Consider the following 13,985-nt stretch of genomic DNA (forward strand, 5'->3'; position numbering starts at 1 on the left):
GCAGGACGTATTGGAGAACCCTGGAGCTGCATTTAAATCCTAGCGCTGCGTTTACCTGTCTGTGCCTTGATACTCCCATCTGTGAAATGGGGTGATAAAGTGTCTTCTTTCTATGATCATTATCAGAACTAAATGAGATAAAGCACACAAAGCCCTACCACATAGGAGGTATTTAGAAAAGGGTCGGCGTTGGTTTGCTGCTGTTATCGGTGGGCAGGAACTGAAGACAGGCACTACCCATGCTGGCTGAAGCCAGCCTGGTCTGTCTGGATAAGAACAAGTCACCAGGGCCTGGCTTGATGATGCATGGGCTATTCAGACCTTGTAGTGACCCTAAGTCTCTGGGCAAGTGGGAGTCGGGGGCTAGCTCTTAATTTTCACAGCCATCATTACATGAGACCAGCTTGGGCCCCATGAAACGCTGTCTCTACCAAGAATGGCAAAAAAATTAGCTGGCCATGTTGGCGTATGCCTGTGGTCCCAGCTACTCCGGAGGCTGAGGTGGGAAGATTGCTTGAGCCTGGGATGTAGAGGTTGCAGTTGCAGTGAGCTGAGATTGGCCACTGCACTCCAGCCTGAGACCCTGTCTCAAAAAAAAGAAAAAAAAAAGATCGGCCGGGCGCGGTGGCTCAAGCCTGTAATCCCAGCACTTTGGGAGGCCGAGGCGGGTGGATCACGAGGTCAAGAGATCAAGACCATCCTGGTCAACATGGTGAAACCCCGTCTCTACTAAAAACTACAAAAAATTAGCTGGGCATGGTGGCACATGCCTGTAATCCCAGCTACTCAGGAGGCTGAGGCAGGAGAATTGCCTGAACCCAGGAGGCGGAGGTTGCGGTGAGCCGAGATGGCGCCATTGCACTCCAGCCTGGGTAACGTGAGTGAAACTCCGTCTCAAAAAAAAAAAAAAGATCTCCTTTGGTTTTCACAAATTATTATCCTACTTACTGTCATTTCAAATTCAACAATTCCACTTCAGCTTTGAGTTCAGGTTAAAAATCTTCTTTTATGGACGAATTCCACTTTTTTTCTTTTAGTTGTTAGAGATGGGGTCTCACTATGTTGCCCAGGCTGGTCTTGAACTTCAGGGCTCAAGTGATGCTCCCGCCTTGGCCTCCCAAAGGGCTGGAATTACAGGCATGAGCCACTGTGCCTGGCCTTTATGATTCCACTTCAGTGAGGTACCTGTAATAGTCAGATTCACGGGGACAGAAAGTAGAAAGGCGGGTGACCTGGGGGCTGATGAGAGAAGGGAGTGGTAAATTGTCATTTAGTGGGCGTAGAATTCTAGTTTTGCAAGATGCAGAGTCTTGGAGATTGGCTGCATTTAACAATGTGAATGTGTTAACACAGCTGAACTGCATGCTTACAAAGGGCTAAGATGGAACACGTATGTATGGTATGTATATTTTATCATGATTAAAAATTTTTAAAAAATTAGAAAAAGTATTCTTTTAAAATATAACAACTTTAGTGGGCCAGATGTGATGGCTCATGCCTGTAATCCCAGCACTTTGTGAGGCTGAGGCGTGTGGATCACCCGAGGTCAGGAGTTTGAGACCAGCCTGGACAACATGGTGAAACCCCATCTCTACTAAAAATACACAAATTATCTGGGCTTGGTGGTGCATGCCTGTAATCCCAGCTACTTGGGAGGCTGAGGCAGAAGAATTGCTTGAACCCAGGAGGCGGAGGTTGCAGTGAGCTGAGATCGCACCACTGCACTCCAGTCTGAGTGACAGAGCGAGACTCTGTCTCAGAAGGAAAAAAATAACTTTAGAAATTATTATAAAATTATTAAAATGATACAACTGAATATCTGGTTCAATTTACAATCTTAGCTAATTAAACATGCATGAAAATATAATTTCAAAGCTGTCAGAACCCCCAAGACACTTCAGCCTTGAGAGAGATGTCACTGACGAGTCACGTGCGGTTACACCTCTTACTCCTCAAACTGTAGATTAACTCGCTTTCTTATTTTTCTTGTTCTGTACAATGACCGGAGAGAATTAAACATCATCAGGGACAAAGTCCTCCTGCCTTCTTAATTAATGACCCTGTGACTCGTTCACCTGCCCTTGGTTGTCCTGCTCTGCGAGGACCGGATGCCAGCAAACCCATAGCTATCACACCCTTCCCAAAAAATGTGAGATGTGCCGTCCCCGAAAGAAACACTGCCGCTAACCAGTCAAACGGCTATACCGATGCGCCAGCCTTGTATGAAAAATGCTGTCATCCTGCTAAAATTCCTGTCTGTGCCCCTGTAAATGTAACCTTCACTTCCCTACTTCGGAATGCTGAGCTCATTACTTTGGAGTTGGTGTTTCTTGGAGGGCCATCCTCACACCCCATCCTTGAATAAACTCTATTTTGTTTTATTTTACTGTATTTTATTATCATTATTATTTTGAAATGGAGTTTCTCTTTTGTTGCCCAGGCTGGAGTACAGTGGTGCCATCTTGGCTCACTGAAACCTCTGCCTCCTGGGTTCAAGCGATTCTCCTGCCTCAGCCTCCCGAGTAGCTGGGATTACAGGCATGCGCCACCACATCTGGCTAATTTTGTATTTTTCGTAAAGACAGGGTTTCTCCAGATTGGTCAGGCTGGCCTTGAACTCCCAACCTCAGGTGATCCGCCTGCCTCGGCCTCCCAAAGTACTGGAATTACAGGCATGAGCTCCTGCCCCAAGGTATTATTATTGTTTTTTGAGACAGAGTCTCACTCTGTTGCTCAGGCTGGAGTGCAGTGGCGCAATCATGATTCACTATAGCCTCAACCTTCTGGGCTCAAGCGATCCTCCAACCTCAGCCTCAGTAGCTGGGACTACAGATGTGGGCCAGCACACCTGGCTAATTTTTAAAGTTTTCTGTAGAGATGGGGTCCCACTATGTTGTCCAGGCTGGTCTTGAACTCCTGGGCTCAAGAGACCCACTCACTTCAGCCTCCCAAAGTGCTGAGACTATTGGCATGAGCCTCTGTGCCTGGCCCAAACTCTTTCAATTAGATTCTGATGCTTTTGGTTATTTCAGGTTGATACAAATTTAAACATTTTTAACTGCATGTATAAATTTAATATATTCAATTTCTTTTAAAAATACTTCAGTTGCCTTAATAATAAACACAACGTTCTCAAGCGCTTAAATTATTCATAGAAATATAGTCACTTATGCTTACCATGAATTTAAATTTTTATAACTTTTTTAACACTGCTGACAAACACAGTAAGATTTCAACTGAAAATATCACAAGTCTAGATCAATCAATGATTCATTTGTGCATTTTATTTTTGAGACAGAGTCTCTCTCTGTCACCCAGGCTGGAGTCCAGTGGCACGATCTCCACTCACTGCAACCTCTGCCTCCTAGGTTCAAGTACTTCTCCTCCCTCAGCCTCCCAAGTAGCTGGGATTACAGGTGTCCACCACCACACCTAGCTAATTTTTGTATTTTTAGTAGAGCCAGGGTTTCACCATGTTGGCCAGGCTGGTCTCGAACTCCTGACCTCAGGCAATCTGCCCACCTCGACCTTCCAAAGTGCTGGGATTATAGGCACAAGCCACCATGCCTGGCCTTATTTGCGCATTTTAAATTAAAACCTTAAGATTGACCTTATTCACACAGACCAGGGGTGTGCAATCTTTTGGCTTCCCTGGGCCACATTGGAAGAAGAATTGTCTTGAGCCAGACATAAAATACACTAACACTAATGATAGCTGATGAACTAAAAAAAAAAATTACAAAAAAAATCTCATTATGTTTTAAGAAAGTTTATGAATTTGTGTTGGCCGCATTCAAAGCCACAGCTGCATTCAAAGCCACTGGCCAAGGGTTGGACAAACTTAACATAGACCATATTCTCTTAAATTAAAAGTATTTCAAATTCCAAACTTGAAATTGAGTCTCTGAAACTTTTTTTTTTTTTTTTTGAGAAGGAATCTCACTCTATTGCCCAGGCTGGAGTGCAGTGGCCCGACCTTGGATCACTGCAACCTCTGCCTCCCAGGTTCAAGCGATTCTCCTGCCTCAGCCTCTCAAGTAGCTGGGACTACAGGTGCATGCCACCACGCCCAGCTAATTTTTATATTTTTACTAGAGACGGGGTTTCACTATATTGGCCAAGCTGGTCTTGAACTCCTAGCCTTGTGATCCGCTCGCCTTGGCCTCCCAAAGTGCTGGGATTACAGATGTGAGCCACTGTGCCCGGCCTCTGAAACATTTCTTTGCTCAATTCTTGTCAAGCTTAAAAAATAAGAGCCTACTAAGACAATGATCTTGTCACCCCAAGAAAAATTTGAGGTTAGTTTTCCCGTTTTGGGGTTCCCACCTCCTCCAAGATTCCTTGATGTCCACAGAAACTTTGGGCTTGGATGGAGGTTTTTGCCCAAGGTCTTGATAGGACACTGTCCTATTGTTAGCCATTTAAACAGGATTTCCCATAACCTAAAAAGGCAGTGCCATCGCCTGTGTGCCCTGGGCTCAGCGTCTGCGTTTCCTATTTCTTAAGTGAGATTTGGGGTTAAGTAATGCCCTTCCAGGTGGCTTTACCACTAGTTTGGATTCAGTTGGTATCTTAGTCCACTTCGCATTGCTCTGAAGGAATACCTGAGGCTGGGTAATTGATAAGGAAAAGGAGCGTATTTGGCTCAGTTCTGCAAGCTCTATAGAAAACATGATGTCTGGAAAACCCAACCTTGGCGAAATACTAAAAGAAAGAAAGAATGAGAAAAGAAGCATTGGCTGGGCGTGGTGGCTGAAGCCTATAATCCCAGTACTTTGGGAGGCTGAGGCAGGCAGATCACTTGAGGTCAGGAGTTCGAGAGCAGCCTGGCCAACATGGTGAAACTGCATCTCTATTAAACATACAAAAATGAGCCAGGTGTGGTGGTGGGAGCCTGTAATCCCAGGTACTTGGGAGGCTGAGGCAGGAGAATTACTTGAACCTGGGAGGTGGAGGTTGCAGTGAGCTGAGATTGCACCACTGCCCTCCAGCCTAGATGGATGACAGAGCAGGATTCTGTCTCAAAAAAAAAAAAAAAAAAAAAAAAAAAAAAAAAAAGAAGCATGGCGCTAAGGTAGAGCCCCAGAAGAGAAACCCTGCCAAGGCAGCGGTGAGGGGAAATGTGGGGTTGGAGCCCCCACAGGGAGTACCCTCAGGGGCACTGCCTAGCAGGGCTGTGGAACAGGGCCACTGCCCTCCAGACTCCAGACTGGTAGAGCCACTGGCAGCTTGCACCCTCAGCCTGGAAAAGCTGCAGGCACTCAACTCCAACCTGTGAGAGCAGCCACGTGGGCTGTGCCCACCCAGCAAAGCCATGGGGCTGGGCGTGCCCGAGGCCTCGGGAACCCACTCCTTGTAGCAGAGTGCCCTGGATGCAGAATATGGAGTCAAGGGAGGTGATTTTGGAGTTTTAAGATTTAATGTCTTTCTTGCTGGGTTTTGAGACTCGTATATGGCCGGTTCCCCTTTCCTTTGGCCACTTTTTGCCTTTTGGAATGGGAATCTTTACCCAATGCCAGTACCACCGTTGTATCTTGGAAGTAAAGAACTTGGTTTTTTACCAAGGATTGTAGGTGGTAGAAACTTGCCTTGGGTCTTACATGGGACTTGGACTATTGAGTTGGTGGTGGAACAAGTTAAGACTTCCGGGGACTATTGGGAAGGGGTGATTGTATTTTGCAATGTAAGAAGGACATGAGAGTTGGGGGCCAGGGGCACAATGATCCAGTTTGAATATTTGTCCCTTCCAAATCTCATGTTGAAATGTGATCCCCGGTGTTGGACATGGGGCCTAGTGGGAGGTGTTTGGGTCTTGGGGGTGGATCCCTCATGAAGGGATTGGTGCCTTGCTTGCGGTCATGAGTGAGTTCTCACTCTATTAGTTCACATGACAGCTGGCTGTTTAAAAGACCCCTTCCCTCTCTCTCCCTTGCTTCTTGCCATGTGACATGCCCGCTCCCATTCACCTTCTGCCATGATTGGAAACTTCTTGATTCTGCGATCATTAGAAGGTTCTGGAAGCCCTCACCAGGGGCATGGCACCAGCAGATGGATTTACTGCTTGATTCTCTTCTGGATTCTATTCAAAGACTTATTATCTGTTGGGGACTACTCTGCTACAGGTATGTAAGTGACATCCAGTGGAATCTCCTCACTTTGTCTGGTTTCTGGGGACAGTTATAAGGTTTTTACGAGAACAGTGAGTCACCACTTAAGCAACCAGGATTCAGCTAAAGAAATTGGGTGCTGCATACCTGTACTGTAGTCCCAGCTACTCCGGAGGCTGAGGCAGGAGGATTGCTTGAGCCCAGGAGGTTGATGCTGTAGTGAGCTATGATCACACCACTGCATTCAGTGGGTCTTCATTTCCTTATGAAGGCTCCTGTCTCATGTAAAATTTATATTGAATACATTTGCATGGTTTTCCCTTGTTAATCTGTTTTTTCTGTTACAGGAGCTCCAGTGAGGAACCTAGAAGGATAGAAAGAAAAGTTTTCTCCTTTGCTGCCCTACATTACAGATGAGAAAACTGAGGCTCAGAGAGGGAAAGTGACCTGCCCAAGGTCACACAGCCAGCGCAAGGTAGAGCTGGGATTCGAACCTGGTCTACCTGGCCCTTCTGTTATACTTTCAGTGCTGATGCTAGCTTTGGTGTAAACCAAACTAGAACACATTATGCGTTTTGCACAGCACCAGGCAAATAGTAAGCGCTCAACAAATGCGTGGTTCTTGTCCTCGTTTTCTTTGCTTGACTTTCAGGACAAAGCTCTTAACCCCTCAAAAGGCTTGATGAGTGACTCTGGCTATGATTGACTCCGCCCACCACCACGTCTCTTACTCTAGTGCTGGCGTGAAATCACGTGCTGACCTCGCCCTACATCTCACCCCCATCTACCACCATCATCTAAATAGTTCCTGGCAGAAGCAATTCATCCTCTTTCAGGGAGTCGTCCTGGATGGGCACCTCCCTGCCAGGTGTGCACTTCCCTTCTTCCTGGGCTCAGGCTCAGCAGCTCGTTCAGTTGGTTCTGCATTTGCCCATGGAGGCCCCGATCTGGTGCAACCAGCCAGGGTTCTGGAGCGGAGTCTTTAGCTCATGCTGGCTGAGCTCCTCCCCTGTGTCAGGCTCTGGGCTGTTTTCTGTGTTACTGAGTTTCATTCCCACAACAAACCTTTGAGGGGCGTATTTTTCTTCAGCTCATTTGACAGATGCTGAGACGGAGGCTCTGAGACTTGAAGGGATTTGTAGGCATGAGGTGATTTGTAGGTATGAGGATAAAGGAGGGCTGTGACCGCCACTCAGGAACACAGGAGCACATTCCTGTGCAGGTGACGTTTGGGGAGACCCTTGACAAGTGACTGGCCTCCCAACGGGGAGAGGTGACAGTTGAGGAGAGCAGGGAAGGGCAAGCTGGCCAGAGGAGGTGGAGGTTGCAGTGAGCCAAGATCACGTCACTACACTCCAGCTTGGGCAACAGAGTAAGACTCTGTCTCAAAAAACAAAACAAAACAATAAAATAAAATTAAAAAAAAAAAAAAAAAAAAAAAAAGAAAAGGAAAGGCATAAGAGAGCTTAAAATCTCAGAGCTTGCATAATTCACATCTGCTGCAGAGCCTGAGCACCTCAGATCAGGTAATTTAAATATTCTATGATTAATTTCAGGAAGGTGCTGAGCATGTGGGTGGGAAGGTAGGGACAGGTCTGGATGCGTAAGTGTCACCTTCCCTCTCATGTCAGCTTCCAAGGGCTGGGTTCAGAAGAGGCATAAGGAAGTATTTACAGAATGACTGTTTGGGCAAGAAAGGTCAGGTGTCTTAATCTGTTTTCTGTTGCTTATAATAGAATACCTGAAACTGGGTAATTTACAAAGAAAGGAATTTATTTCTTACAGTTATGGAGGCTGCATCCAATGTCCAGGGGCTGCGTCTGGTGAGGTCCTTCTTGCTGCTGGTGACTCTCTGCAGAGTCCCAAGGTGGTGCAGGACATCAGCTGGTGAGGAAGCTGAGTGCCCACAGCCTAGCTCAGGCCTCTTCCTTTCCTTATGAAGCCACCAGTTCCTCTCCCATGATAACCCATAAATCTATGAACTCATTAATTCACTAATCCATGACTGGATTAACCCATTCATAAGGGCAGAGCCGTCATGAACCAACCACCTCTTAAAGGCCCCACCTCTCAATACAGCCAGATTGGGGATTACATTTCAACATGAGTTTTGAAGGAGACAAATATTCAAACCATGGCAACAGACCTGGCCTGTGGGTGGAGATGGGGGTTGGGGTGGTTCTGAGTGACGTTTGAACTGGCAAAGTTGAGAGGAAGCAGTCAAGTGCATTTGCAGGGAAGTCCACACAAAGTTTTGGATAAAAGGTTGAGCATTTGAGTTGGTATCTGAAATGGGGCCATGCCAACATTGGCGTGCAACTAAGTGGTTTGAAGTTCAGTTCCATGACTGCCGTGAAGCCAGGATCAAATAAAAATCAGGTTGGCCAACTTTTGCTATAAACAGCCAGAGAGTAAATATTTTAGATATTGCGGAGCAAGACATGTATTATAGTCTTTTAGCACAGATACAGTGTCATTGGCTAATAAGCACAAGGTGTTGCTATCTAATTGGATAACAAAATAATGCGGGCTTCACTGGGCCTTAAAAATGTGACACTCCGCCATTGATGGATATGTAGATAAACAAAATGTGGTATATACATACATAGATTATTACTCAGCCTTAAAAAGGAAGGAGTGACTGGGAGCAGTGGCTCATGCCTATAATCCCAACGCTGCGGGAGGCGGAGGCCAGTGGATTACATGAGGACAGGAGTTTGAGACCAGCCTGGACAACATGGTGAAGCCCTGTCCCTACTAAAAAGATACAAAAATTAGCTGGGTGTGATGTCATGCACCTGTAATTCCAGCTAGTTGGGGAGCTGAGGCACGAGAATCGTATGAACCCGGTAGGTGGAGGTTGCAGTGAGCTGAGATTGTGCCATTGCACTCCAGCCTGGGGGACACAGCGAGACTCTATTTCAACATAAATAAATAGATAAATAGGAAGGGAATTCTGACACATGGTATCACGTGGACGAACCTTCAGGATGTTATGGTCAACGAAATAAGCCAGTCACCAAAGGACAAACATCATATAATTCCATTTCTATGAGGTACCTAGATTAGTCAAAATTATAGGGACAGACAGTAGGGTTAAATAAAATTCACTGGAGGCCACTGTTTTGGACTAAGCTCCTGCACTAGATTCCAGAATGGAGTCACTCATGCTAGGTGCCCCGTCATCAAACTGACCTTTAAAACAGTCAGGTTTCCAAAAAAACAGACTTACAGCAACCAACAAACAAGGTCCCACCCAATCAACCTGAGCTGATGTGATGAGAAGTTCCCCCTGCTTTCCCCCCGACAGGGAAAATTACCTTGAAATGCTCAGTCTACTTTTTGTTCCTTGTTTCTGTTCCCCTTCAGCCCTTTTGTGCCCCAAAGCCATCCCCCTCTGCTCACTGGGGTGTCTTTCTAGTTCGCCGATGGAATGCTACCCATTTAGTGAATCAATAATAAAAGCCAATTAGGAAACTCAGTTTATTGAAATTTTATTTTATTGACAGTGGAATGGTAATTGTCAGGGGCTGGAGGAGAGGGGGGATGGGGAGTTCTTGTTTAATGGGTACAGATTTTCAGCTTTTCAAAGCAAAAGAGTTCTGGAGATGGATGGTGGTGGTGATTGCACAATAAAGTGAATGTACTGAATGCTGCTCAACTGTAGCGTTAAAAATAGTGAAGATGGCAAACTTTATGTTACGTGTATTTTACCACATGATTATCATGTATTTTTAAAAAAGTACAACATTGGAAGTCTACTCTTCTTGTTTTGACATGATGTGTACGCGCTGGTAATAAAAAAATAAAATGCTGGTCGGGTGCGGTGGCTCATGCCTGTAATCCTGGCACTTTGGGAGGTCGAGGCTGGTGGATCACGAGGTCAGGAGTTCGAGACCAACTTGGTCAACATGGTGAAACCCCGTCTCTACTACAAATACAAAAATTAGCTGGGCGTGGTGGTGGGTGCCTGTAATCCCAGCTACCCAGGAGGCTGAGGCAGGAGAATGGCTTGAACCCAGGAGGTGGAGTTTGCAGTGAGCTGAGATTGCATCACTGCACTCCAGCCTGGACAACAGAGCAAGACTCCATCTCAATAAATAAATAAATAAATAAATAAATACAATGCTGCCCCACAGCGATATGCATGCTGTCGACTTGGAGTTGTGCCATGTGGTTGGTAGCGTGCTGAGCAATCACACAAGGAGATGACAGCAATGACTCTTGGTGGCTACTACTGAGCTCTGCCATTGTAGCAGGAAAGTAGCCACAGATAAATGTAACAAATGGGCCCAGCTATGTCCCAATAAAACTTTATTTGTGGACACTGAAACTGAATTTCATTTAATTTTCATGAATATTTCACAAAATTTTCTTCTTTCAGTTTTTTTTTCACTAACCATTAAAAAAATGTTAAAACCATTCTTAGCTCATGTATAGTATTTGCCAACCCCTGGTCTAAAACATCACATTGCTCCATTATTTGGCCAATTTTTTAAAAAAAAATTTGAGAATTGATTGTAATTCTGTTTAGTAGGAAGGCTCTTTGGAAGGGGTGATAGTTGAAGGGAGATGCAAAGGAGGAGAAAAAAGCAACTCGAAAAGCTAAGAAATCAATATCCAGGCAGAGGGAAGAGAAAGACAAGTGTTTATGCCAAAATGAATCTACCAAACTCAAACTCAGGGACATTCTATAAAATAAAATTTTATAAAACTGGATTCCAAAAATGACAAAGTCATGAAACAGACAACTGAGGAACTGTTCCAGATTGAAAGAAACTAAAGAGACATAACGATTGGAGGCAACACATGATATTGGATTTACTTTTGCTGAAAGAGGTGCCATGTTGACAACTGGTGAGATCCCGTTGAGATCTGTGGATTATATTAGTTAATATAATTAACATTATATCAACGTTAATTCCTGATTTCGATTCTTGTACTTTGGTTATGTGTTTCTGGTAAAGAATATCATGCCTGAGCTGGGCGCGGTGGCTCACGCCTATAATCCCAGCAGTTTGGGAGGCTGAGGTGGGCAGATCACCTGAGGTTAGGAGTTCGAGACCAGCCTGACCAATATGGAGAAACTCCATCTTTAAAAATAAAAAATAAAAAATAAAAAAAGAATATCATGACTGCAATTTACCACTAAGTGGTTCAGAAAAATATAGATGTATGTAGTATAAAAATGAAAAACTACTATATATACACATACATGCATGTATGTGTATATATACACATATATGTGTACATACATGTACACTATGGGTTTACACATATGTATGTGTATACATGTATCCTTATGTATGTGTATATATACACCCATGTGTACATACATATGTATATATATATATTTGGGGAGAGAGAGAAAAGGAGGGGGGGAGGGAGAGGGAGAACACTAATGTAGTGAGATGATATCTAGGGAATCTAGGTGATGTGGATGAAGGGTAGGGTATCTGGGAATTCTCTGTATTATTGTTGCAATTTTTCTGTAAGTCTGAAATTACGTCAATAGGAAAGTTTAGAACAAAGTATAGGATTGATCATTCTATTTTATATGTCTCGATCCATATTGGGAAAATGCCTTCTAAAAAACATGATACCATGATATCTTCTCACCAATCGCAAATGAGAGTGCTTGTTTCTCCACGTCTATACCAATACTGAGTATAATTCATCTTCTGAATCTTTGCTATTGTGCTACATTAAAAATCGATCTCATTTGTTTTAGTGGGCATTTATTTGGTTATAATCGGGGCTGAGCACAATCTTCAATGTGTACTGGCCATCCATATTTTTTCTTTCATGTAAACAGGGAAGCACAGGGGGCTGGGACCAGACCCTGGGCCCCTTCCACACTTAGAGGAGGAGCTGAGACTGCGTGGTGTTGTGGAAGCCAAGGAAAGAAGATGCTTCAAGAAGGAGGGAGCGCAACTGTGTCCAAAGCTGCCAAGAGGGCCAGTAAGATGGGGACAGAGGAGTGACCGTTGGATTTGATGGGCTGGAAGCTGCAGTCTTAGTTGAGTGTCGGGATGAATGCCTTCTTAGAGTGGGTGGAGGGGAGAATGAATGGTGACATTTTGAAGAGACAGATTGTACCAACTCTTTAAGGAATTTTGCTATGAAAGAGAGCAGAGAAATGGGGCAGGCACTGGAGGGGGAGGTGGCACCAAGGAACAGTGACACTCTGTGTTTGCTTATGGGAATGATTAACTGGTAATGCAGAAGGGAGTAGAGAAAATGGAAGTGACGTTCTTCAAGAGAGGGGATGTTATCTTCTCCTTAGGTGACCTCATTTAGTTCCACAGTGAAAGTCCCATCTGGACACCAGGGACTCCCAATTGCAGATTCTGTCTTCACCCTGACACTCCCCTGCACCTCAGTGGCATGTACACACCTGCCTGTTGGAGCTCTCTCTGCGAATGGTTGTCTTAGTGAGTTTGTGCTGCCGTAACAAATGTACCTAAGACTGGGTAATTTATAAAGAACAGAACCTTATCTCTCACAGTTCTGGAGGCCGAGCAGTCCAAGATCAGGGGACAGAAGATTTCGTGTCTGGTGAGGACTGCTCTCTGCTTCCAACATGGTGCTTTCTTGCTGTGTCCTCACATGGCAGAAGAGTTAGAAGGGGCACGTCAACTCCCTCAAGCCCTTTTGTAAGGACACTAATCCCATCCCGAAGGTCCCACCTCTTAATACTATTACATTGGGTCTCAGGTTCCAACGTGAATTTCGGAGAGACACATTCATACCATAGCAATGGTCAGTGGGCACTCAATCCCAACTTGGCTAAAAATAAAGACTCATGACTTTGGATAAATTAAGTATTCTGGGCCTCAGTTTCCTCATCTGTAACATGGGGATAATATCAGGATGGACCTTATAGAGTGGTTGTGAGGCTTACAGAAGAGAATCCGTGTAGAACAACAGCCTCTTCACCAGGGATGATTTTCCCTAGGGGCCATTTGGCAGTGTCTGGAGACATTTTTGGTTGTCCAACTCTCTCTCTCTCTCTGTGTACACTCATGCATGTACACTTGCATGCATACTAATGGCATCTAGTGGGCAGGGACCAGAGATGTTAACATCTCACAATGTACAGGACAATGAAACATTATCTCATCTCAAATATCAACAGTGTGGAGATTGAGGACTTCCTGATGTAAAGCAAGCCAGGCGCAGAGGAAAAACCTGGTAAATGTGAGCGCTTACTATTCTTTTAACTCTCCAAACCAGCTCCCGCCCATCTTCTGTCATTTTCCCGCCTAAGAAGTACCACCGTCTACCCAATTTTTCAAGGCAAAAAACATGCATACACAGTTTCCTTGAGACTTGCCTTCCTCTCATCCCCAATTCCAGCCCATGATTAGGAAGTTCCATCGATTTCCACCCCCCACACATCCTGAGTGCTTGCCCCTCCACCTCCCCCGCTTCCACTTTATTCCAAGTGTTTGTCAGTTCTCCCCTGGGCTAATGCAGGAGCCTCCTAACGGGACTCCCTGCTTCTGCTCTCATTTTCGTCAACTCTCCACACAGTGGCCAAAATGATAGTTTGAAAATGTAATCAGATGGATGATGCCCCTCTCCTGCTTAAAACCTGCCCTGTCTTCCCGCCTCATTCAAGTCTCAACTCTCCCTCCGGCTTAGAGTCCTGCAGACTCCAGCCGCTCCCGCACGCTACACCTTCCCCCTTGCCCACTTCTCTCCAGCCACGCTGGCCTTCTCTTGGCTTCTTGAATATTCCCAGCTCATTCCTTCTTGGAGAACTTGCACTACCTTTGCTGGTCCCTCCTCTGGAAGGCCTCCCCCCGCCGACCATTGCACGGCATTCAGATATCAGCACCTCCTTGGGAGATATTTCTTGACCATCCCACCTAG

Source organism: Cebus imitator, unplaced genomic scaffold (genome assembly GCF_001604975.1).
Source record: "Cebus imitator isolate Cc_AM_T3 unplaced genomic scaffold, Cebus_imitator-1.0 Scaffold15, whole genome shotgun sequence".
NCBI classification, from domain to species: Eukaryota; Metazoa; Chordata; class Mammalia; order Primates; family Cebidae; genus Cebus; species Cebus imitator.